The 24836-nt window shown below is 47.1% G+C and overlaps 1 protein-coding gene across 6 annotated transcripts in view; it reads right to left on the bottom strand.

Moving 5' to 3' along the window:
- Positions 1 to 24836, bottom strand: part of ATXN7L1 (ataxin 7 like 1) — a 236254-nt gene that overhangs the window by 200478 nt on the left and 10940 nt on the right. Inside the window, exon 1 of one of the 6 annotated variants that reach the window (XM_059397015.1) lies at positions 2788 to 2939. The exons of the other annotated variants lie outside the window; for them this stretch is intronic. The gene's annotated coding sequence lies outside the window, so the exon portion shown is untranslated. Of the gene's footprint in view, positions 1 to 2787; positions 2940 to 24836 lie in introns of those variants that run through there. 6 annotated transcript variants of the gene reach the window in all.

Consider the following 24836-nt stretch of genomic DNA (forward strand, 5'->3'; position numbering starts at 1 on the left):
CTCTAGGCAGTGATCTCTCTCTGTGTGTCAAATAAATAAATAAAATCTTAAAAAAAAAAAGATGTATACTTCCCATGTTTACTACGTCATTATTTACAATGTCCAAATATGGAAATAACTAAGTGCCCATTGATGGACGAATGGATGAAGAAAATGTGGTACACACATACACACACACACATACACACACACACACGCACACGAGTGTTACCCTGCCATAAACAAGAACTCATTCTTGTCATTTGCAATAACAGGGATGTATCTTGAGGGCACTATGCTAAGTGAAGTAAGTCAGACAGAGAAAGATAAATACTGTGTGATCTCACTTACATGTGACATCTAAAAACAAAACAAGGACATGAGCCAAAAAACCGAAGCCCATAGATATGGAGAACAAATTGGTAGCTATTGGGGGGGGTGGCGTGGGGAGGGGAGGGAAGGTGGGGCAAAATGGAGGAAGAGAGCCAAAAGGTATATTCTTCAAGTTATGAAATAAATAAATCATAGGACTATAATGTACAGCTTTGGTAACTAAAGTTAATAATACTATATTGCATATTTGAAAGTTGCTAATAGAGTAGATTTTAAAAGTTAAGAAAATTCTGGGTGCCTGGGTGGCTCAGTTGATTGGGTGACTGCCTTAGGCTCAGGTCATGATCCTGGAGTCCCGGGATCGAGTCCCGCGTCAGGCTCCCAGCTCCATGGGGAGTCTGCTTCTCCCTCTGACCTTTTCCCCTCTCACACTCACTCTCACTCTCAAATAAGAAAATCCTGCTAAGTGTGTGGTGGTGGCTGAAAACTAGATTTATTGTGGCAATCATTTCACAATATAGACAAACACTGTATAATTATGTTGCACACCTGAAACTAATATAATGTATGTCAACGTACCTCAAAAAAAAAAAAAAAAAAAAAAAAGGAAAGAAAGAAGAAAAACCAAAAGGAATGAGATGAACATGTTAGAAGCCCAGGAGAGGGCAATAAGGGAGAAACAGGATGCCAGGGTAGGACATTTAAGGGGTAGGACAATGAAGTGGCCTGTGCATGGCACAGGGTGAGGCTTCTGGAGATGAAGTGAAGGAAAAGTGAATTACGAGGGACAGACGGCAACCATGACCAGGTGGCGTGTGGGCCCCAAAACTGTTGGGATGGGGAGCCAGTGAGGGCAGGACTTAGTTTGAGCAGATCCTTGAAGAATCTTTCTGATTTGAGGTTCTCTTAAAGCAGTGGTCAGACCAATGGACTGGTTTTCTGGTTCTCCCTATTTCTTCAGGTCTTAGAAGAATGCACCCTCATCTTACGGACGGCTAAGCAAGAGAAGAACTGACAGACTAGTTCAACTATGATAATAGCGTTGATTTTAAAGACGCATTTCAACGCTGGAGGAGTCAACACCTCGCATCTTGGAAGCAATGAAATCCACAAGGTCTATCAGATGCTACCCGGCTGTTATGGGAGGCGTGCATGGAGCCATGATACTGCCTCACCCCTCCTCACCGGCACCAACTGAAGAGGGGTGCAGAATCTCCACAGCGTGAGGTAAAAGCTCAACAGGGTGAACAGCTGACAAAGGAGCCACAGAAGCAAGCAGGCGCTCCCCGTGGATCTGCTTTACTAGGTCCCTGCGGAAGGTGGCTTTGCCGCGGGGCGCAGGTCACTGGCCACCCTTCTCTGCTCGCATGGCAAGCCTGATGCCAAGCTTGCAACCTCCGCAGGTGCGCGGGGCCTTTGGGGCCACCTGCCAAGTGTTCGCCTCCTTCATGAATGAACGCCATGCACCCCGTGCATTCGCTCTCTATGGCTCAGGTCCTAAAAGCAGGAGTCGGGGCTGCACAGGAAATGTTTTTGCAAAGAATGAATCAAGTCTTCTCTCTTGGAAAAGAGCTCCCCCTCCAACCTCCTTCACGGGAGTTGGAAAGGAATGCTGCCCATTTGCAAATCAATAACTTACACTGGCTGCGTAGACAATAACACACGATATGTGATCCTAGAGACCCATAATGGCTCAGTGTTCTAACATAATCCTGCCCTCCAAGCTGCAGACAAGAAAACGGCACAGGCCTCCTGGCTGTGTCGCCCGGTGCCACACCAAGGGCTAGTGGTCTGTCGGCTTTTCTTTCTTCTTTCTTTCTTTCTTTTGCGGTGGAAAATCAGAAGGCTTCGGCTGAGAACACGGCCAGGAGCCAGGAGCCGAAGATACTCTCGACATTTTACCACTTCCTACTTTTCACAGCTATTTGCATAAGGGTTGTTAGGAAAACACCTATAGCAGAAGGGAGCCGGCTTAATGGAAAAAGCATTTCAATCATTCACTTTCAGCCAGAATTTCACACACTCGAGGCACTTGACATTATCCTTGGAAATCAGGAGGGAAACAGCTGCGGCGCAGGCCACACCCCCCAGGATTCCAGCCTTTTGATACAAGGGGTGCCGCCGCACCACACCCCCCCCCCCCGCCGCACCCCCCTGCCGAGGTTTGTTGGATTGTGAGATCCCTGCCCGGGGCCGGGGCCGGGAAGCCAGGGAAGAAAAGTGATCTCTGTTCCCCCCTGGGTCAGCAAACCCCCCCCCCCCACCGTGCAACCTGCAGAGAGAAGGGAAAGGGGCTCTGAGGGGCAACCTTCACTTTCCCCTGAAGGGCTCACTGCCTTCTCCTGACTGTCAGTCTGGCACCAGGGCGAGAGCCCCAGGCCATGCAGAAATGACCCCAAGTGTTGGGGCCCTGGGAACGGAGCCAGCCCGGTCTAGGAGCCAGCCCGGTCTAGGAGCGAGCCCTTTTCCACCTACCTGCCTCATCTGGAGGGTTGGCAGTGGCTCACCTCCACTTCCTGTCCACTCGAGAGTCTCTCAAGCACTTCCCTCGCTCCAGCAGAAAAGCAAAGGAATCCATTCCCCCACGGAGGGTGACTGCTGCACAGATACGTGTCCTTCGGTTCAGACTGCGTCGCCGAAGAACTCTCAGAATTGCCCACTCAACTCTGGGGAAGCCAGCCCTCGAGGGAGGCGCCATGCCCAGCCACCAACCAAACAAGCCAACAACATGTGACACACTTGGCTGTGGGTGTTCTAGATTCGAGTGCAGAGGTGTTGCCTTTTAGAAAGGCCAAACGGCACGGGGTTATGGGCAGTTGTGCAGCTGAGAGACATTTTAGGAAGCTGTTGCTGCTGCATGCAGGGGAAGGAAAAAAAAAAAAAGCTTGTGGGTTTTGTGCACCTACAATGAGTATCAAAACTTGAACCTGGAAGGCAGTTGCCCGAGGGTTTGGCATCTTCCTGGCCTGAGCGCTCCGGATCCAAGATGGGGATTTCCGTGCCTCAGCCTAGCACTACTGTACTGGACCTCACTCTCAGTCTGTTGGGCACTTGGGTGTTAACTGCTGGCAGCTTCCCCATTTGGACTGGGTTCCAGATGGTACCTGATTAGCACGTATGAGTCTGTTTTGGCCACTTGGCCTATATTGGACAGTCCATCTGGGCCGTCTGGACAGCAGCTGTTCATTAGTTTGTGCAAGGGGCACAGCGAGATGAGTCTTCCTTCCCTTCTCCTGCAGCTCAGGGTACCCAGGAGACAGGGAAGAGCTTCAGTAGCCCATGAGGACCGGTAGCCTTAGGTCCAGCCCCACATGCAGGACAGAGAACGCTGGTGAGTCGAGTGTCTGCCTCAAACTCGGATAGGTCATGAACACTGATAGGAAAATACATGTATAGAGCACCTACGGTGTGCTGGGCGTGGGGAGAAAAGGGGTATGTATGAGACATGGGTCCTGTCTTTTTTTTTTTTTTTAAAGGTTTTATTTATTTATTTGACAGAGAGAGAGAGTGATCACAAGTAGGCAGAGAGGCAGGCAGAGAGAGGGGGAAGCAGGCTCCCTGCCTAGCATAGATCCCAATGTGGGGCTCGATCCCAGGACCCCGAGATCATGACCTGAGCTGAAGACAGAGGCTTAACCCACTAAGCCACCCAGGTGCCCCCATGGGTCCTGTCTTAAAGGAACCATGAGCCCACCGGAAAAAAAAAAAAGTGACATAAGAAACAATAATAAGATATGACAGAAGCTATGACAGAGGCACCCGAGACATGCCAGGAACCAGGTAAGGACTCAGTTAACTATGCACAGGGCCGAGGGTGGAATGGGGACAGGGAAACTTCCCTTGAACTGGGTCTTCATGGATGTGTAGGAAGTCGCCAGGTGGTCTGAGTCAGAAGTGAGAAAGAGAGGAACAACAGGGGAAGGCAGCCGGGGCTGGATGTGTGACAGGCCATGTGCCCAGTGTCACTCACTAGAGCCCAGGGGGCCTCTAACGTGATTTAAGAAGCAGAGTAACAATCAGATGTGAGTTTTGGAAAAACCCCTCTGGAGACAGTAAGACCAGATTAGAGAGGCAATAAGCAGGAGAGAGGTCAGTTAGCAGGCTGCTGTGAAGGCTCTGTAGGATGAGGGCACGTACAAAATCCGCCCCTGTAGGGGAGAGGAGGAGGAGCCAGAGCAGAAATGCTTTGGGGCTGCGGGCAGGAGGGGAGAGAGGCCTGCCTGGGGCCCACCTGTGTGCTGCTAGGTTAAAAAGCCTGGTGCATTTCACGCCTCGATCAGCCTGCCAACACACCAGCTCTTTGGGTCACGTTTACTGGAATTTCCCGATCCCTGGATTCACCCCTGCCAGAATCCAGGCAACATTCTGGCTTCTACTGCTACCTTTTATATCTTCTCCAGATCATGCATTCCCCCCCACCCCCCGACAGCTTCCAAACCTCTCGCCCACCCAACCATCAAATGCTGGGCCAGGGAGCCTTCACGTCCTCCCCTGCATCCCTGTGGGCTTCCAGACCAGAAGCCCCAAGAAGAAATGGGGGTATGCATACTGCCTGATCTTATGACTGGGCCCCTTTCCAAATACAAACTGCAAATGACTTATTGGAGGTGAGGTCACCCTTCTAGGTTTATCTGCCCCAGCCAGTATGAGGAATTCCAGGATCTATCTGGTCTGCCTGCACCCTCCAAGTTCTGGCCCCATATAGCATAAGGCAATCTTGGGAGTTTTCCCAGAAACCTTTCTGGGACATTTTTCTGCGACCAAAAGAAACATGGGTTTAAGATGATAATCCTAATTTCTTTGGTGAAGTCACAAGGAATACATTCAGGGTGGGACCAGGTGGGTCCCTGGGGCACATGAGCCTCAGGTGTTCTTCCTGTAAATCTAATTGCTAATATGGAAGGCAGGAGTAACCCTAGACCTTGTGCGCGTGGCACAGCGTTCATGCTTGGAAGAGGGTTTTGCGGTGTATAATTGCGTTTGATCCCTACGATGACATGGGAGGTAGGTGAGGTACAGACTCCTGTGGGGACAACTTGGGGGGGCATAAAGTCTGCAGACAGAGGGCCTGGGTTAGAACCCTGCTCTGCCATTTACTGGCTGGCTGACCTTGGACAAGTACTCTACTCCCTTATGCCTCAGTCTCTCCAGTTGGAACCTGGGACTAATACTAAGGACTAGCACATAATTAGCACTTTATAAGTGTTTCTGAAAGGAAGATCTCCAATTCAGAGATGACTTCAACACGGTGCTGATAGGCTGGGGAACTCGCCTGGGGTTGTCTGGCCGGCGTGTGAGATAGAGAACTAGATTTCCTTGCTCCTAGGCCCACGCTCTTGGTGTTGTGTCAAGCTCCTCTGGGAAACACTTATTCCCTAGCAAGTTCCTCATCCTTCCTGGGAAAGGGTCTTCCCAGGGAAAACACCCGTCCTTCCAGGGAAAACAAGGTACATCTTCATTCCCCAGAAAGGACCATTAAAAGTAGAACACATCTTTTTCTGAAAATTTTTGTTAAGCTAAAATTTATATAACATCAAATTTATATTTAGCCACTTTAAAGTGTACAGTTTGATGGTTTTTGGTATATTCACAATATTATGCAACCATTACCATTATCTAATTCCAGAATATTCAGCACCCCCCCAAAGGAAAACCCTGTACTTCCCAATGCCCCTCCTTCCTTAGCAGGGCAACTGCTATTTACTTTCTTTCTGGCTATTCTGGATATTTCATATAAATGGAGCCATAAATAGGGGGTCCTTTGGGTCTGGTTTCTTTCCCTGAGCATGTTTTCAAGCATAGTCCATGTTATAACATATATTAGTACTTCATTCCTTTTTATGGTTGAATAGTATTCCACTGGGTGGATATACCACATTCTGTCTCCCCATTCATCAGTTGATGGACATTTGTGTTATTTCCACCTTTTGGCTGTTAAGAGCAGTGCTTGTATGAATACTGTTATACAGGTTTTTGTGAGAACTTGGGTATATACCTAGGAGTGGAAGAGCTGGGTCATACAGTAACTTTATGTCTAACTGCTGAGGAACTGTCCAAACCCTTTCTATAAATATATATATAAATATATATATATGTATATTTCTATATATAAATATTATAACCATCTTAGTAGATGTGAAGCAATCTCTCATTGCAGTTTTGACTTGCATTTCCTTAGTGATGAGTGATGTTGAACATTTGTTCATGTGTAATACATCTTTATGTTCTTGATATGATGGAAGTGGAGATAAAAGAGGTCTTGGGCCCCTTTTCTGAGACAAAGAAGTATTGCTTGGTATACGTGCACAGAACTGACCCACTTACAGACGGCAGTGGCAAACACAACACCCAACAGACAGGTGAGTTGTCAGTTCCTGCGTGTAGCAAGCAAATGGCAGCCTTTGGCAGTAGGCTGGGATTTGAGAAGGCTGCATAGGCCTACAAAAGCTTTCATATCCACCTGGGGCCCACCCTGCCCCATTCCTCTTGCTGGTTATTAGGGCACATCTGTTTTTGTGGGCCTTCTTGGCTGCCTCTGCCTTAAGGATAGCAGCCCAACTCTGTCCAAGGGCTTGAAGGTGGGATCAGCAAGAGGCTTGGAGATGCTCAGTTGGGGAACCAACTGCAGACCTGAGAAAAATGGTGGGAGCTAAGGGTAAATGCCACATGACTGATCCATGAACACGAAGGGAGCAGATGGCCTGAAATGCCAGCCATGCCAGGGCTAGGCACTCACTGAAGAAAAACCCTCCTGGTATCAGGGCAGCAAAATGGCCCCAGGTTGACTAGTGTGTGAGCACTGTGAATTTTGAGCTACTCTGCCAAAAGCAGGGGCCAAGTACAACTGAACAAGTGCCTTTTCTCAAAACAGGCCACTGGCTACCATGGGGAAGAATGATTACCCCATGTATGGGTATCCTGGGCCCCATGCTGCCTCTTCTTTTCATTGCTGCCTTCTGGCTGTTTTGTCACTTTTCAGAGCCTTCTCAGTAACTGGGGAGAGGGAAAATACCACTGTGTGCCCCCATAATTCTTACAGAAAGGTATGGCTGAGAGGCAGTCTGAGGCAATGGATTCCTGATCTATCATCATGCCATAAACTATCCCCCAAATCTGTGGCTTAAAAACCACAATTTGTTATTATGTCTCATGGGTCTGCAGATAGTCTAGACTCAGTTGGGCAGTTTTCTCTTTGGATGAGATGTCAATGGAAGCAACAGTCACACGAAGATCTGCTGGGCTGTGTGTCCGAGGCGGCTCTTTCCCGTGATTGGTGTTTGATGCTGCCGGAGCCGGAAGTCCACTGGGGTAACCCCCACCCCGCTGGGGCTAGGGCTTCTTACAGCATGGCAGTGGGGCTCCAAAACGGAGTGTCCCAACAGTGGATGTTCCCCCAAATGCAGGCAGAAGTCACAAGGCTCCTATGTCCTAGCCTCATATGTTGCACAGTGACATCTGTCATATTCTATTGGTTAGGAGTGAGTCAAAGGGAACCTTTCCTTACTCTATGAGGCCATTATTACCCTATCAGACAAAGGTATTGTAAGAAAATTACTGATCGGATCCCTTATGAATTACATGTAAAAATCCTCCACAAAATACCTGCAAACTGAATTCTGCAACATATAAAAAGGATTCTATACCTTGAACAAGTGGAATCTATCCCAGGAATCCATGGGTGGTTCAACATACGAACGTTAATCCATGTAATACACCCTATCCATAGAATACAGGATAAAACCACATGATCCCCTCAAAGGATGCGGCAAAAGTACTTGGCAAGACGCCACACACGTTCATGAAAAAAACTCTCAACAAACTAGGAATAAAAGGGAACTTACTCAACTTGTTAAGAGGTATTTATGAAAAGCCCACAACCCAGTATCATACTTAATGGTATGCCTTCCTCTGAAGATGAGGAACAAGACATGACGTCTTGCCATGCCACTTCTAACCTATATTGTACCAGAGGCTCTGGCCAGGGCAATTAGGAGCAGAGAAGAAAGGAGGGGAGGGAAGGGAAAGGGAGAGGAGAGGAAAGGTAAAACGGAAAGGAAAGGAAAGGAAAGGAAAGGAAAGGAAAGGAAAGGAATAAAAGGCCTTCAGATTGGGAAGGGAAAAGTAAAACTACCTCCATTTGCAGTTGACACAGTCTTACCTATAGAAAACCCTAAAGAACACACACACACACAGAGAACTATTAGATGTAACAAACAAGTTGCAGGATAATAGCCCTGTATACAACCTGAAAACGAAATTAAGAAAACAATTCCAGGGACGCCTGGGTGGCTCAGTTGGTTGGACGACTGCTTTGGCTCAGGTCACGATCCCGAAGTCTCGGGATCGAGTCCCGCATGGGGCTCCCAGCTCCACAGGGATTCTGCTTCTCTCTCTGACCTTCTCCTCACTCAGCTCTCTCTTTCTCTCAAATAAATAAATAACATTAAAAAAAAAAAAAAGAAGAAGAAAACAATTCCATTTGTAATTGCACTGAAAAAATAAAATATGAATAAATTTAGCCAAAGGGGGACAAAACTTGGACACTGAAAACCACAAACAACACAGTTAAGAGTAACTCAGAAATTATTTAGATAAGTGGAAAGGTATCTCATGTTCATGTACGGGACTACATAACATTGTAAAGATGGCTATCCTCCCTAAACTGATCTACAGATCCAACACAATCTCTATAATAATTCTAGTTTTTCTTTTCTTTTGCAGAAACTGACAAGCTGATCCTAAAGTTAATATGGAAATTCAAGGGGCCCATATTGTTTCAAGCAGAAACAATCTTAAAAAAGAGAACAGTTGGAGGATTCCTATTTCTTGGTTTCAAAACATACTGTGAAGCTACAGGGGCGTCTGGGTGGCTCAGCCGGTTAAGAATCTGCCGCTTTTGGCTCAGGTCATGATCCCAGGGTCCTGGGGTGGACCCCCGAGTCGGGCTCCCTGCTCAGTGGGGAGTTTGCTTTTCCCTCTCTCCCTTGCTCATGCTCTATCTCTTGCTGTCTCTCTCTCAAATACATAAATAAAATCTTTAAAAAAAATACTATGAAGCTACAGTAATCAAGACAGTGTGCTAGTAGCATAAGGATAGACATACATTTCAATGAGATAGAATTGACAGCCCAGAAATAAGCCCTTATATTTATGGTCCACTGATTTTCTTTCTTTTTTTAAGAAAGATTTTATTTATTTATTTGAGAGAGAGTTAGAAAGCATGAGCAGGAGGGCGGGGAGGGGCAGAGGGAGAAACAGACTTCCTGCTGAGCAGGGAGCCCAACGTGGACTCTGATCTCAGGATTCTGGGATCATGATCTGAGCCAAAGGCAGGTGCTTAACCATGTGAGCCACCCTGGCGCCCCTAGTCTATTGATTTTCAATAGAAGTTCCGAGATAGTTCAAAGGGACAAAGACCAATCTTTCCAACAAATTGTGCTAGGACAACAGGATAACCACATAAAAAAGGAATGAATTTGGGCCCCTACTTCACATCATATGCAAAAACACCTCAGAATAGATCAGTGATCACAATGTAGGAGCCAAAACTATAAAACTCTTAGAAGAAAACACAGAAGTAAATCTCTGTGACCTGAGATAAGACTGTGGTTCCTTAGATGTGACACCAAAAGCACAAGTAACAAGAGAAATTACTGATAAACAGGACATGATAAAAACTAAAAGCTACTGTACTTCAAAGGACACCATCAAGAAAGCAAAAAGACAACCCATGGAATGGGAAAAAATATTTGCAAATCCTACGTCTGATAAGGGTCTTATATCCAGAATATATAAAGAACTCTCACAACATAATAATAATAAAAAAAATAAAAATAAAAACCAGGCAAAGAATTTTCAAAACATTTCTCCAAAAAAAGATGGTCATACGTGCCAATAAACACATGTGCCACATTAAAAGATGCTCAAAATTATTAGTCATCAGGGAAATGCAAATCAAAACCACAATGCGATAGCTTCACACCCACTAGGGTGGCTATAATCAAAAAGATGGACAATAACAAGTGTTGGCAACGATGAGGAGATATTGGAAGCCTCAGACACTGCTGGTGGGAAGATACAATGATGCAGCTGCTTTGGAAAATAGTTTGGCAGTTCCTCAAAAAATTAAGCATAGAGATACCATTATAATTCAGCAATTCCACTCCTAGATATATACACAAGAGAGCTGAAATAAAATTCCATCCACTCAAAAACTTGTACACAAATATTCATAACAATGCAATTCACAACCGCCCAAAGGTGGAAACAACCCAAATGTCAACTGATGAATGGATAAATAGAATGTGGTACATTCATACAATGGAATACTATTCTGCCATAAAAGGCATGAAGTCCTGATTCATGCTACATGAATGAACCTTAAAAACATTATTCTAAGTGAAGGGGGCCAGACACAAGAGGTCACATATTGTATGATTTCATTTATATGTAATGGGTAGAAAAGGCAAATCCTATTCTAGAAAGCAGATTAGTGGCTGCCAAGGACTGGGGGAGGAGGGAAAGTGAGTGACTGCTAATGGATATGAAGTTTCTTTTGGGGGTTATTAAAACGTCCTGGAATTAGATAGTTGTGTTGTTTGCACAATTTTGTGAATATGCCAAGAGCATAGAATGATATACTTTAAAGGAGTGGATTTAATGGCATAGGAATTAAATTTCAATAAAGCCACTATAAAACATGCACATCCACACACGTGAATCACGGGCTTGGCTAAGGGTTCCAGGGAGGGAACTATAATGGGAGGCGTGTTCACTGCAAGGGCATCTTTGGAGATCAGTTATCCCGTGTTCTCCAACTTGCTCCTTTCTCTGTGGAGATCGCTGATGAAAATCTGACTTGTAAGACTACGATTAACGCTGAGAGCCAGAGTCAGCTTGGTAGAGTGGAAGGCACGTGGATCGTAGAGATGGGCAGATCCAAGTTCAAATCCTGACTCTGTCACTTACTAGCTGTGTGAGCTCAGATGAGATCTTCATTCATCTCTGCTCCACTTTTCTCAGCTCTTTACAGGGTCATAGGATTAAAAGGCTAATACATGTAAAGTGCCTGGTAAATAACAATTGTTCAGTAAATGGTAGCTCTTACTTTTAGTCCTGTCTTGTCAGCATAAGTAATATTGTGTGGCCCTTGCCAGCATTCAGCAACACCTACGACACGGCTTGGAAATTATCTGGAATTTCTATTTTCCTAGCTACTTTCATCCTTCAGGCTAGATCAAAGAGTCAGAGTTCTTAAGCTACAAGATTTTCTAAAAATCACGTGATCCCTATATAAATACAATGGTAAATTAGCTTTAATATATAGAGAGCTTTTGCAAATCAGTGAGAAAAAGATTGAGACCAATAGGAAACTAAGCAAAGACCATGAAAAAAGCAACTCACACAAAACATATACAAGTGGGTAATAAACACATACAAAATGGTCACCCTCATTAGTAATCAGGAGAGGGCTAATTAAAGGAAGGAAACATTTAAACTTATTAAATCACCAAATATTTGAAAATCTTCAGTGAGATATTGGCCAAAGTTCAGGAAACATTCTCATATACTCCTAACAGGGGTATTAACAGGTAAAATATTTCTAGAGGACAATTTAACAATGACATCAAAAGCCTCAAAAATATCATACCCCTGGACTCAGCAGTCCTCTTCAAAAAATATACCTACGGAAATAATCATGAACATGTACAAAAATTTAGCTACAAGGATATTCATTCATTCACTTACTTATTTATCTTGAAAGAGAGTGAGACAGAGATTAAGTGTGCTTGTGCAGGGGTGGAGTAGGATGGGCTTGGGGGAGGAGAGAAGCAGAGGGAGAGGGAGAGAGAGAAGAGAGAGAATCCCAAGTAGACTTCCTGCTGAGTGTGGCGCCCAATGTGGAGCCCAATCTCTCCATCCTGAGATCACGACATGAGCCAAATCAAGAGTCGGACACTTAACTGATTGAGCCACCCGGGTGCCCCTAGGATATTCATTTATTAATTGCAATTCTTTTCGTGATGAAACACTGAAAACAACCGATATAGCCAATGGCAGGGAACTGGTTAAATTATGGAACACATATGCAACGGACTAGCGAATAACTTGAAAAGATGCTCACTATAATCCAAACAAGACAAGACTATCTCATTTTTGTAAATGAGATGCATAGGTTAATAGTACATGACAGGATAAGCCTAACTTTTCTTTTTGTCTTTTGATATGTATTTTCCACAGCGATCATGCATCACCTCTGTATTAATGAAAAAATATATTTTTTAAATAAGTTGACTCACAGAGGCCCAGAGCCTCCAGGAAGGCCCGCTCAGCACGCTGCTTCAGCTCGCCGAATATCCACTCTCCCACCTCCAAGTCCCTTCTTCCTCCAGCGAGTGCCATCTCGCAGGGCCGGGGCACGTTCTCTGCTCCTGTCCGGGTCCTCCCCCCCAGCACTATCACCCCAGGGCAATTACAAAGTCTCTCAGCACCTCCATCCTGCCATCTGCAAGTCCTTCAAGGTAATGCCTGCCTCATCGACCACCCCTAGGACCCAGCACTCCGACCCAGCACCCCTAGGACCCAGCACTCCCAGGACACATGCTCCACAGAAGTTGGTGGCACCATTATTATGAGTCGTCTGTTCAGTCTCGACAGGGCTGGGAGAAGTCCTTTTGCTTCAAGGTGCCAGAAGCTCCCTGGGCCACACTGAGAGTCCCCAGACACCTTTTCCCACATGGCCATATGCAGGTGGGAGCAGAAGGGCCCCGCAGGGAGAAGGAAGCTTAATCAGACCCCTTCTGAGGCGCCTGAGAGTTGCCATAAGTTTTTTAAGGGCAAGAGGGCAAAGCTGGGTGTCCCCCCAAATGTCCATCGAGGTATCAAAACACCAGTGCTAGGAGCCCACTGGGAAGTGTGCTGCTTTGTGGGTCCCAGCAAGCAGCCTTTTCTCACGGGGGGGGGCAGCGAATTGTGGTTTCCACCCTTTCCCAGGTGTGGGTCGTTTGCTTGGTTTTATGACCTCCTTCTCCTCCTCAAAGTGCTGTGTGTGGATTTTCCTCCTAAGCGAAGTTAACTCAAGCGACGTCTGCCTGAGGATGTTCAGGCCCTAAGATGACTTTGAGCCTACTACACTCTGGGGTCACTTCCTTGACCTCCCCGCCCCCCATGTCCCAACTAAACTCACAGGGAGGTCAAACCTGGGCACTTCTCCTCCCTACACAATCCTTGAAACAGAGTCACCCTGAAGGTGGAGGTTAATTCACAGGAATGTCGCAGTGTGGGGCTCTACCAGAGCTTTTGGTATTTCTTAAACTTTCATGCTTTAATCTTAAAAACTCCTGTAAATTTTGCTTAAGACTCTATTTTTGCCCCGCTGTATTTCCTTAATTCTAAGCTGTATTCCCCACCCCCCTCCAAACACACTGTAACATCTTTAAAATCCAAATGGATTCTTAGAATCAATAGTGGCTATAGTTTAATTGGCAGTTTTTTCCCCCTATGAAATACAATGATAAAAAAAAAAATCATCATTTCCCCTAAAAATGCTGGCAAAGAACTGGAAGATGCTGGCTCCCTGCTGGGGGTCCCCCATTTAGGGGCCATCTCTAGCTGAGGTTTCCTTTTAAGAGGTTAAGTCCAGCAGCATCTAGAACACAGCCCTGGCCAAGGCACCGTGTCTCGTTGTGAACAACGCTCCTCGGGTGCCCCTTCTGGGGACACTCGGCGGCATTGAAAGGAAAGAACTAGTGAGCATTTATGATGCGCTGGGCCTTGTGCTAAGTGCCGTTATGTCCCCTTCACTTTCTCTTCCCAACAACCCGATGAGGCTCTTTTACAGACGGGAAAAATGAAGCTGGGCGGCATGATGTGACTCCCAGGACGGAAAGAGGCTGGGCTCTGACCCTGACAGGCAGTCATGGAACGGGCACAGACGTCTGCTCTCAAACATCCCAGTCCCCTCTCTGTTCACAGAACAGGGGTCCAGGCCCCCTGGGGTTTGTTTCAAAAGCAACCCTCATTTGCCCGCAGGGGGGTGAGCTCCCTGGCCTCTCCTCCGGCTCTGCAGGCCCTGGGCATGCCCTCACTGGGAGCCCAGATCAAGTGGGAGCTCTGAGAGTTGGTGCCAAAGGAGGCAGAAGTCCAGTCTCCGCCCCCAGAACACCTCACTTCAGACCTTACTCCGGCCTGTGGCCCCCTTCCTTCTAAACCCATTCTTCACCTGGAACTTCCACACTCACCTTCCCATAACACTTCCTATCCTTTGCTCTCAAATTCTGGCCTGTTTTTCACTCCTCCTGTAATTTATGCACACACAGCGGTTAACCTGGACTTCTCAGACCCATCCCCTCTGGCGGACAGTAACGGCTGCCATCTCCTTGTGAGGAGCCCTCCTTGTGACGAACACTGTGGTTGGAATGAGCAAGCAGAGGCCCAGAGCAGTGAGGTCGCGTGCCTGGAGTCACACAGCCTGCAGGCGGCAGGGCCTAGACGACAGGTTAAGATCTGACTGCAAAGCCCGAGTTCCTCCATCTCCACCAACAGGCTCTGCCATAGGCAACCAGACACAGACATAAGATTCGGGTGGCTTATACCACGTTACCCATCTCTGGAGCTCTGTATCTTCAGGGCAAGCCTGACTGCAATCATGTCAGCAGAGCTAGCTTTTTAACGTGGCTCCACTGCCAAGGCTCCTCCCCAGCTCTCTACCCCAGCCCAGGCAGCACTCTTCCTCAAAGGAGATTTCAAAGTGTCATGAAAGCCTAACTCCGAAATCCACCCTTAAGCCAAGGCCCACACCTCCCTGCTGGCTTGGATCCCCCTGTCTGTGCAGCTTGCACCGTGGTTATACCTGGGCACACGTGTGTCTCCCCCAGGAGCTGTAAATTTCCTTAAGCATCACTTGTTTTTGAAAGGGGGAAGGAGGGTCATACCTTTGAGGATCTCAGGAAAGCCATAAAACCGCTGCCCAGAAAAAGTGTGCACACAAATCAGGCCCTCCTAGAGTCTTCATGCAATTGGAGGGTTTTATACATCACAAGCCCGGCGTCACTGCTCTGTGTCCCTCCTATGCCAGGCAAAGGGCTCTGTTCAGGTGGTGCTAAATAATTTCATTAAGGAGAGGATGCCTGGGTGGCTCGGTCAGTTGAGCGTCTGCCTTCGGCTCATGTCATGATCCTAAGGTCCTAAGATTGAGTCTAGCAGGGAGCCTGCTTCTCCCTCTTCCTCTGCCCCTCCCCCTCTGCTCATGCTCTCTCCCTTTCTCTCTCTCCAAAAAACAAATAAAATCTCTCAAAAATTTTTTTAAAAAAGTATAAAATGAATAATAATTTTATGAAGGAAAAATGCCACCACTTTTTTCTCCTCCTCTTCCTGCCACCATCTTTGGTCAGAAAGAATGCAGCCATTCACTTTATGACGCTTTCTGTACCATCCATCTTCCCTCGTCCTCCATCTTGTTCCAGGCCCGGAGCCTTCCAGCCTGGTCTCTAGCCTCATGCCGCCCACACCCCGTCCTCACAGGCCTGCCTGCTCTGGTCTGAATGTCTGTGTCCCCCTGACTGCACATGTTGAATCCTAACACCCGGTGGGATGGTGTTAGGAGGTGGGGCCTAGGAGAGCTGATCCGGTCATGAGCCATGAGCCCTCAGAAATGGATGGCATTAGGGCTCTCAGATAAAAAAGAGGATCCCCCCCCCCAAAGCTCCTTCACCCCTTCTGCCATGGGGGACAGGATGAGAAGTCTGTGACCCAGGAAGGATTCTCACCAGAATCCGACCATGCTGGTGCCCTGATCTTGGACTTCTGGCCTCCAGAACTGTGGGAAACAAGTTTGTTGTTTACAAGCCAACCAGTCTGGAGTATTTCATGACGGAACCCAAGTGCACTCGGACATGGCCCCATACCCCTCCTCCTTCTGATGGATTTTGCTGGCTCTGTGCACTGGGAGCTTATGGCCCTAGTCTCTCTCACAGAGGACCTTGCCCCTATAACTGCCCATGGTGGCCCGGATTTCTGGCAGCGGGAGACCCAGGAATCCTCACGCAGGTAATCTAGCCCTCTGTCCCTGCCTCAGCAAGGCCTCCCCTTGCCCCAGACACAAAAGCACCGCGTGAACGCTGGCCTGTCAGGTTTCAGTCTCAGGGGCTCCTCTGGGTAGTAAAGCGTCCCTATGCCAATTAGGAAAAGGTGCCCGCTCTGGGTGGATGCAGCCAGAAGGACATACAATTCCTCGGGCCCCAGACTGGTGCCTGGAAGGGGCCCTCTTGCGCACCTATTCCTGGCAGCTTTGACAGAAAGACGCACCTGAACTGAGTAACGTTGGAAGGGCTGACGAGTCATCCTGGACAAACTGATTCCTCCATCTGACACCATCCCATACCTGGGTCCACAGCAGCAGATTCACAATGGCCAAAGGGGACACACAGCCCAAGTGTCCATCCGTGGGAAAAATGCATAAACAAAATGCAGTAGACACACACCACGGAATGTTACCCATCCGTGAAAAGGAAGGAAATTCTGATACATGCCACAATACAGAAGAACTTGGAGCACATTATGCTACAGGAAATAAGCCAGTCACAAAAGGACGAATGTTGCATGCTTCCATTTGTCTGAGATCCCTGGATTAGGTAAATTCATGGAGGCAGGGTAGAGGTTACCAGGGCTGAGGGGAGGGAGGGATGGGGAGCTATTGCTTAACGGGTGCCAAGTTTCTGTTTGGGCTGATGGGAAACTTCTGGAGATGGCTGGTGGTGACAGATGCACAGCGCTATGCTTGTGCTCGGTGTGGCCGAATCGGTTACAGTAGTAAATACTATGTGTATTTTTTAAAAATTTAACAATTAAATCTGCTTTTATTGTGGCTTAAAAAAAAAATGGAAACGGCCCACCTGCCTTTACCTCACTTTGAAAAGACAGGAGGATCTAGTCTGCTTTCCCAAAGAGCTAGCTGCAACCAGAACATGACCTCAGTACCTGACTCCCAGGTGCTCCCATCCCACAGGAGCCTAACACCCTTGGACACGCAGCCATTTGAGACCCCGCTGGATGAACGGTGTGACATAAAGGGAGACACGCTGTCCCTCCTGCTGGTCCCCTCCACCCACAGGCCCCATCCCCACTGGCAGCTGGTTTTGTCAGGAAGGCCTCGGCCGCCAGGCCCGTTCTGGGTAGGCCTGAACTGCCATCCTGTTATAAATCCTTCCCACAAAGCACTGGAGACTGGTGCTCGCGCTGTGCCAAGAAGTCTTTCTCTGACCATCTGTAATCCATTCAGAGGCAACTGGCAGGAAATGGCAGCAAGGAAAACCCCAGCGCCACGCAACTGGTGGGACCACCTCTCCTCGAGCTCCCGGCCAGCAACAGGAAGTCGGCCCTTCTCGGGACACAGAACATCTGTGGGGGTTCTGGAAGCTGCCGGGTGGCTGTCAGGGGGCTCCACGGGCCCGAGACAGATGCTCACAAAATTTGGTAAGGAACGCATGCTGCACTGAGTTTTTAAATCAGCTCGGAAGGTAACTCATTTGAAAAAACAAAACAAACCCAGACCCTAAGAGGGAAGGGAAAAAACTGTATGAAAACTAACCTCAAAAATGCTTTCTTCTGATTTCTAGGTTCAATTAGACCACAATTTCAAGTAGTTCAAATCCGCTCGCTGTGGCTCCCCCTCCAATCTGGCATTGTCAGCTGCTTCTTCCTATTAGTGATGGTCTCACTTTTTGGCACTAAAAACAGAGGCCCTCAATGCACTGCAGTGGTGAGCTGGGTCCAGCATGGACGCGTGCAAGAGCCCATTGTTAAATTTTCAGGAATATGGTGAGCCAATTGTTAAATTATTAAAAATTATATGAGCTTACAGTTAAATGTGTTATATATCTTAAAAAGAATACTCAAAGTTGATCAGTTCCTATTTATTTTGCTGCCTTTTACTATTACCTATGCTTTTTAGCACGGGCTGACTCTTCTTTTCTAGAAGGGGCCAGGGATATTTTAGGTTTTCAGTATCTTGTCTCAGTCACTCCACTCTGCCATTAAAGGCAAAAGGGACCAGGACAATATGTAAATGAACGAGCATGGCTGCATTCCAATAAAACTTTATTTACAAAAACAGGTGGCAGGCTCAATTTCACTGATGGGCCATAGGTTGTGAACTGATGCTCTTAAAGTTATTTACACCTGTTGTATCTATGTGGTGGAAATCCCATATCACAGCATTTGGATGTGTATCTTTTCCCAACTTTGAATTCAGTGATAGCATGCTAGCTTATAGTATGGTGATGGGAATTTACACCATGGAAATTTCCAAATGCTACAAATAAGGCATTATTATTATTATTATTATTTTGGTGATTAAATTTGAGAAAGCGACGGAGAAAATTATTCAAAAGTATACCATGTCTATAGCTGTATTGTGAATAGCACCAAAAAATGAGGACATGTTCTCTCAGTACTTGAAAAACTATTCTCCATTTCAGCAAGGAAGTCACTCTCGTCACCAAAGATCCAGTGAAGTTCCAACACACGTCTTTGTTCTTTCACTTTCATCTTACCCACTGATTTACATGAAAATATCAACCAACATACTTATGTCGGAGCTATACTTGTTTGTCAAGTTCGATTTCAGGTTGGCCAGATCCCAGAGTTTGGCAAAAATCAACAAAAGCATTCTGTTAGAATAAATGGACTATATGAAATTTATAAAAGAGAGTATCAACTATTTTATTATTTGTAAACTGTATGCGAAACAGCCTCTCATGGGTAAAATGTATCCTACAATATGTATCCATGCCCATTTATTCAGTGGGCAAGTTGTAAAACATTTAATAGCAGGACACGGATTGTGATAGGGAAGAACGACAGATGAACCAGGCAGCAAGAAGTAAGGGGAGTGTGTGTGTGCGTGCGTGCGCGCGTGTGTGTGTGTGTGTGTGAGAGAGAGAGAGAGAGAGAAAGACAGAAAGAGAGAGAGAACAACCCTCCCCCAGTACTGAATGGAAAAAGCAAAACACATAAACCTGACCACACCAAAAAGGAGCATGCTTCCTGAAAATTCTACATCCTAAGAAGCTGAACTGTGCTGGATATGGAGGAAGTATACACGTGGAGTAGATGATGAGCTATCTCTCCTCAGTGCCGAGGGTAGGCCCAGGGCTCTCTGTGACTCCTTTTCCTAAAAGTGACTTTCTGGAGAGCTCACAGCCCTCACCAAGGCTCTCCTTGTGTCAGTCTGTCCCCACACAGTGCCCAATATCCAAATCCTATCCTTGATGAAGCATCCATTTATTCATTCATTCATTCATTCATTCATCCTTCAAACATTAACTTGCCTCCTATGGCATGCCTTCACCAGGGTCTAGATAGAACCACAAACCAAAGAGCCCCTGCAGGTCAAAGGCTGTGCAGACAGCAGACTGGAGTTTTCCTTCCTGGAGTCCCTGGGCACTCAGGCCACTTTTTACCCTCTAGGTGGTCAGTGTTTTCAGCCCCCTGTATGGTAGTTTCCTGAGTTCCTAGGAGGCAGGGCCCCGGGCTTTTCCACCATTACGTCCTGTGCAAAGCCCAGCCCAGTGCCTGGGCATTTGGTCACTTCCTAGTGAATCAGTGGTCTGCAACATACTACTCTAACTTCACAGCTCATCCCTCATCCTGGTGTACAATTTAACTGGAGCAGGTTGCCAGACCCAGGTTAAATGCTGGGCTCCAGCTAAAAGGTGGCAGAAAGATTATTTTAGGTGTAATTATTTCTTTCCTTCTCCAAATTAAAGAAGAGAAGGTCCAAATTAAAGGAGAAGAGGGTCATTTGTGTGTGGGGGGGGTAATGTTGCTCAAAGTCTGTAAACTCATGCTCTACCAACCAAGATGGGGTTACACTTGACTTCTGAAGTTTGTGCTACAAAGCTCACCCTCTCTAAATTTCCTATTGATTATGGGTTTTCTCACTACACATACATCCTATTGAAATGCTGGTGTGCCCAGTCCTTGGCCTTGTTCCTCTTTGCCTTAAATCACGGGGGTTCAACTCCTTACTCTGGAAATTGGTAATTAGAGGGAAAGACTGTATTTTGCCTTTTTAGGGGGAATGGAAAATTTCACTGCTGATGAGAAACAGGTCTCCTTTATAGGTGAATGTCAGCCAATCAACGTAGATAAAATGACGGAATTTGAAAATGATCGTTCTACAACCCCCCCAAGAAGTAAATAATCCAAGCAAGGTTTATCGACCGATACCAAGCCAAATCCGTGAAATTTCTTATCGGGGAACTGGGCATTCACTTGGTGCCAAAGCAGCACCCACAGAACCACATACCAATTGCAGAAGGAAAATGGCTTTGCCAGGGAGAGAGGTGGGCACCCCCTTACCGTGTGACCAATGCCTAATAATGGGGTGCCCTGACACGGCGAGATGCTTAATGAGGCACTCAGAATCACTCAGAATTCTTGCCAAAATGCAGAGCCTCACTTGGAGACTTTAGCTCTAAAACTTCAACTCTGAGGGAAAAACAAGGCCTAGAAAAACAAGATACATGACACCATGAGCAGAATGTGAAGCATTTTAAATGGCAATGTTTTATAGATGATACACAAAAATATATACATAAACATCCATACAGATATACACACACATATGGGGGGCACTATTCTAGATTAAAACTGATTAAAGAGACATAACAGCCGAATGTAACGCAAGAACCTTGATAGAATCTGGCTATATACATTTAAAAAAAAAAAAGCAGCTCAGAAGAGAGTAGCTATAAAGGTTTTGGGGAGGATAACAGGGGAAGGACGAACATGAACTGGATATGAGATGCTACCGGGGATTAACATTCGTTTTCTAAATGCGATGATGGTGTTACGATGATATAGGAGAATGCCTTTGTTTTTAGGGGACGCAGGATACAGTATTTACAGGTGAAGTGCCATGCTGTCTGCGACATACTTCCAAATGTTCAGCAAAAGCACACATACATATTTATAATAAAATGAGGCTCTGAGAACTTAAGTGAGTAGTGGCCCAAGGTTATGCAACCAAGATGTGTCAAAATGATAAATATTTCGAGGTGAAGTGTCATGCTGTCTACAACTTATTTCCAAATGCTACCAAAATTTCTATCTTTATAGGAAAGCACAGAAGAAATGTGCACTAATTTTTCACTCTAAGTGGAGCTTAGATGAAGGACTACTGTATTATCGTTTCGGCTTTTTTGTACGTGTGAAAATTTCATGATCAGTTTAAGCTGGAGGGGTACAGAAAGGAGGGTGCCGGGTAGGGGTTACATCAGATCTGAACTGGGAACCTTTAGGCTGTGCAGGGGCCCAAATCACAGCACTTTCCCACTGAACTTACACTGCTGGCAGAGGGACCCACAGGGGACTCCTAAGTTGAGCCGGGCCTTTTTGCATTCTTGCTCCAAATATCCACCAAGACAGAAATTTCAGGAGTCCTGCCAATGCTTAGAATCTCAACAACTTTGAAAACATCAGGCGATCAATCAAGGAAACTCCTAAGTCATCTCCAGACGGCATTTAAAAAGGAAGATGTAAGTGTGGAATTGCTTAAAGGACGTAGAGTTTCAGTTTCCTAAGACGATGAGAGTTCGGGAGATGGGCTGCATAACGTGCATGTACTTAACGCTACTGAACTCCTTAAAAAGAAAGATGGTTAAATTCTTTGTTATTTGTATGTAACCGCAGTTTAAAAAAAAAAAAAAAAGAGGAAAGGAAGAAAAGAAATTAAAATACAGGTACGTCAAGATGGGGACCTGAAAAACAAATCGGATGCGTAGCTGAAACGAAGCGCTCTGCTGGTTGAAAATACCTGAGGAAGGAAAAAGGGAAGGTCCAGTCCTCCTCCTCCATCAGGACAATAGTGGAATGGTCTGGTAGACAGAGGAAAGGCCTTGAAGGGGGAAGACTCTAATGCCGAAGTACATGGTGGGTACAGCCCCCAGGGGTCGGGGCTGTGCAGCCTGAGAGGCCGGGGGAGGCTTCCTCAGAGAGAGGATGTGGCCCGGAGCCCTGAAGAATGAGAATCATTCACTTGCGGGGAAGGTTCTCGATGCGGAGGACCCCACTGAGGCAGAGACTGGGACCAGGAAGGAGCAGGGCTTGTCTAAGGCGGTGAGGGGCAAACCACCTATGGCATTTGGAGGGGTGAGGCAGGCGGGACCTGGAATACAGCGTCAGCTTTGGTCGCTGGGGAAGCGATGAGAGGTTTTCATTTGAGGAACAACCTGATACAATGCGACTTTTCAGGAGATTAATTTTGAAGTGGTATGCAGGAAGATGGGCGTCAGGGAGACCAATTAAGCAGCTATTATAAAAAATCTAGGTAGCCTGGGGGTGGGGGTGGGGAGAGTGCAGAAAGAAATGGGGAGGCTCAGAGAATCCCTCTAGAGAGGAGAGAGGGAGGGTGGGGAGATGGGGGTGCTTTCTAAAGACAGTAGAAAAGGGAAGATACAGAGAAGGCTCTGCGCCTGCCTAGTGGCATCACGGGGTGCGGTCGGGACCCCTGTGGGGGGTCTGTCCAATGCAGCGCACTGGAGGCATGAGCTGCGCACTCTGCGGGGAAGAGGCCAGGACTGGAGGTGCACGTGCCAGCGTCACCACACAGAGGGAACGTCTGCGGTGCGAGCTGGGAGCCGGGTACACCTGACACAGAACAAACTCTGGAGGGAGGAACGGACAGGACACAAGGAGCTGGCAGAAGAGTCATAAAAGTGGGTGTCACTGAGACTTTGGAAAAGAAAGTATAATTTCTAAAACGCTCCAACAAGGTCCACTGTTTAATGAAATCTCCAATCATTCCATTGAAGGCTGCATTATTATCTACTGCGCTTGCATGAAACTGAACGCATCTCTATTTTCCACGGTCTTCCGCAGTTCCGTGTTTGGCCCGAGCCTCTGAAGGTGGCAGGACTCATGTGAGTTCCGTGTTCTCTTCCAGCCTTGCCCTGCTTCTCAGAGGACGGTGAGGAAGGCCACCACGGTCAAGGTCAAGGATGCAATGCAAGGAAGAGAAGAAGTCTGGAGTTTGGGGACAGGGCTCCCAGGGCTGTCTGTCACGGGTGGGTGGGCCAAATGGAGTCAACCTTACCCAGATGCAACTGGTTTCCCTTCCCTGTGTTTGTCTTTTTTCCAAGCCAGCCTGGGGCAGATTCTGTTGCGTGTGAAAGGTGCTCCAACCCACATGCTCCCAGCCCCTGCCAGAGGGGTCAGGTCACCTGCCGGCCCACCAAGGGGTCTGGGGTCTGTCAAAGGCCACCTGAAACCCCACACTGAGGAGGTGACCAAGCAGAAGTGGGGACAATACTGAAGAGAAAACACATGTCAAGAGCTCTTATCTGTGAAACCACTGAGGGTGAGTGAGAGAGACAGAGACAAAGAGAAGCAGAGATAGAAACACCAGCTCCTTTGGGACCAGTCGGGTCATCACGCACAAAAGCCCAAGTGCCCAGGTTAACAGAGTAGATGAACCCAAGACCCAGAACCAGACGTCACCCTAAGGCCCTGGCCCTGGCCTCCTGTAGGAGAGGCATTCTGTGCCTTTCTCGGCTGCTCCAGTCCCCTTGGAGCCGGTGACAAGGAGGGTGTCAGTGTGGCTGTGGAAGCAAAGGTCTTTCACACCCACTTAGCGGGCGCGTCACCCATCAACAGGACACCTCTAAGGCGGCGGGTATTGAAAAGCTATCTTCTTTCCATCATCGGAAGGAGTGCACCCTTCATGAAAACGCTAACAACAGAGAACCTGAAAAGCGGCCTAGAAGATGTTCAAAAGGGGGGAAAAAAGAGAGAAATCATCACTGTAGATAGATGCCCCTGGAGTTGCTTGGCAACCATCTTTGCTAACACCTTCTCCCAAAAAGGAACAGTTTGAGTCAGCTCCTGAGATTTCCCTGAGGCCAGGACTCCGACCACAGAGGCCCCAGAATGGGGGGGGCGGTGCTCTGAGATGGGAAAGCAGGTCAATGGGGGTGGAAGCGGGGCTGGGGCCCTCTCTTCCCCCCCATGAGGGGGGAAGGAAGCTGCAACCATTTTGCTTAAGGACACGCCTTCTGTCACAGGGCTGGTCCTGGGGTGAGGCTAGGGAGGCGCCCAGAGTGCGACAGTTAAGGATGTACCTCCTCAGATATGGGTCCTGGGGGTCCTGCCTACCTCACCTTTGTCCTAAATCTGCTCTGGGGCAATACCGGGACCCAGGGCTTAAGGATACAGCCTCTGAAGTCAGCCTGCCTCTGGGTTCAAATCCCAGCTCTACTACTTCCCAACTGTATCACCTTGGGTAAATCACTTAACCTCTCTGAGCCTCAGTTTCCAATCTTTAAAAGGGGGCTGATAATAGGAATTGCCTCATAGGTGGTCATAAGGGTTAAGTGAAACAATACACACTTAGCTCTGTGTCTGGTTCCTGGTCCATACCCAATAAATGTAGCTAGGGCTGTTATTTTTAAAGATATGTACGCAGTGACCTAGAACCCTTTAAACCAGCCCTGTGGAGTCATAATCTCTGGGAATGGTCCTGTGTT

This window comes from Mustela nigripes, chromosome 4, assembly GCF_022355385.1.
Source record: "Mustela nigripes isolate SB6536 chromosome 4, MUSNIG.SB6536, whole genome shotgun sequence".
Classification (NCBI taxonomy): Eukaryota; Metazoa; Chordata; class Mammalia; order Carnivora; family Mustelidae; genus Mustela; species Mustela nigripes.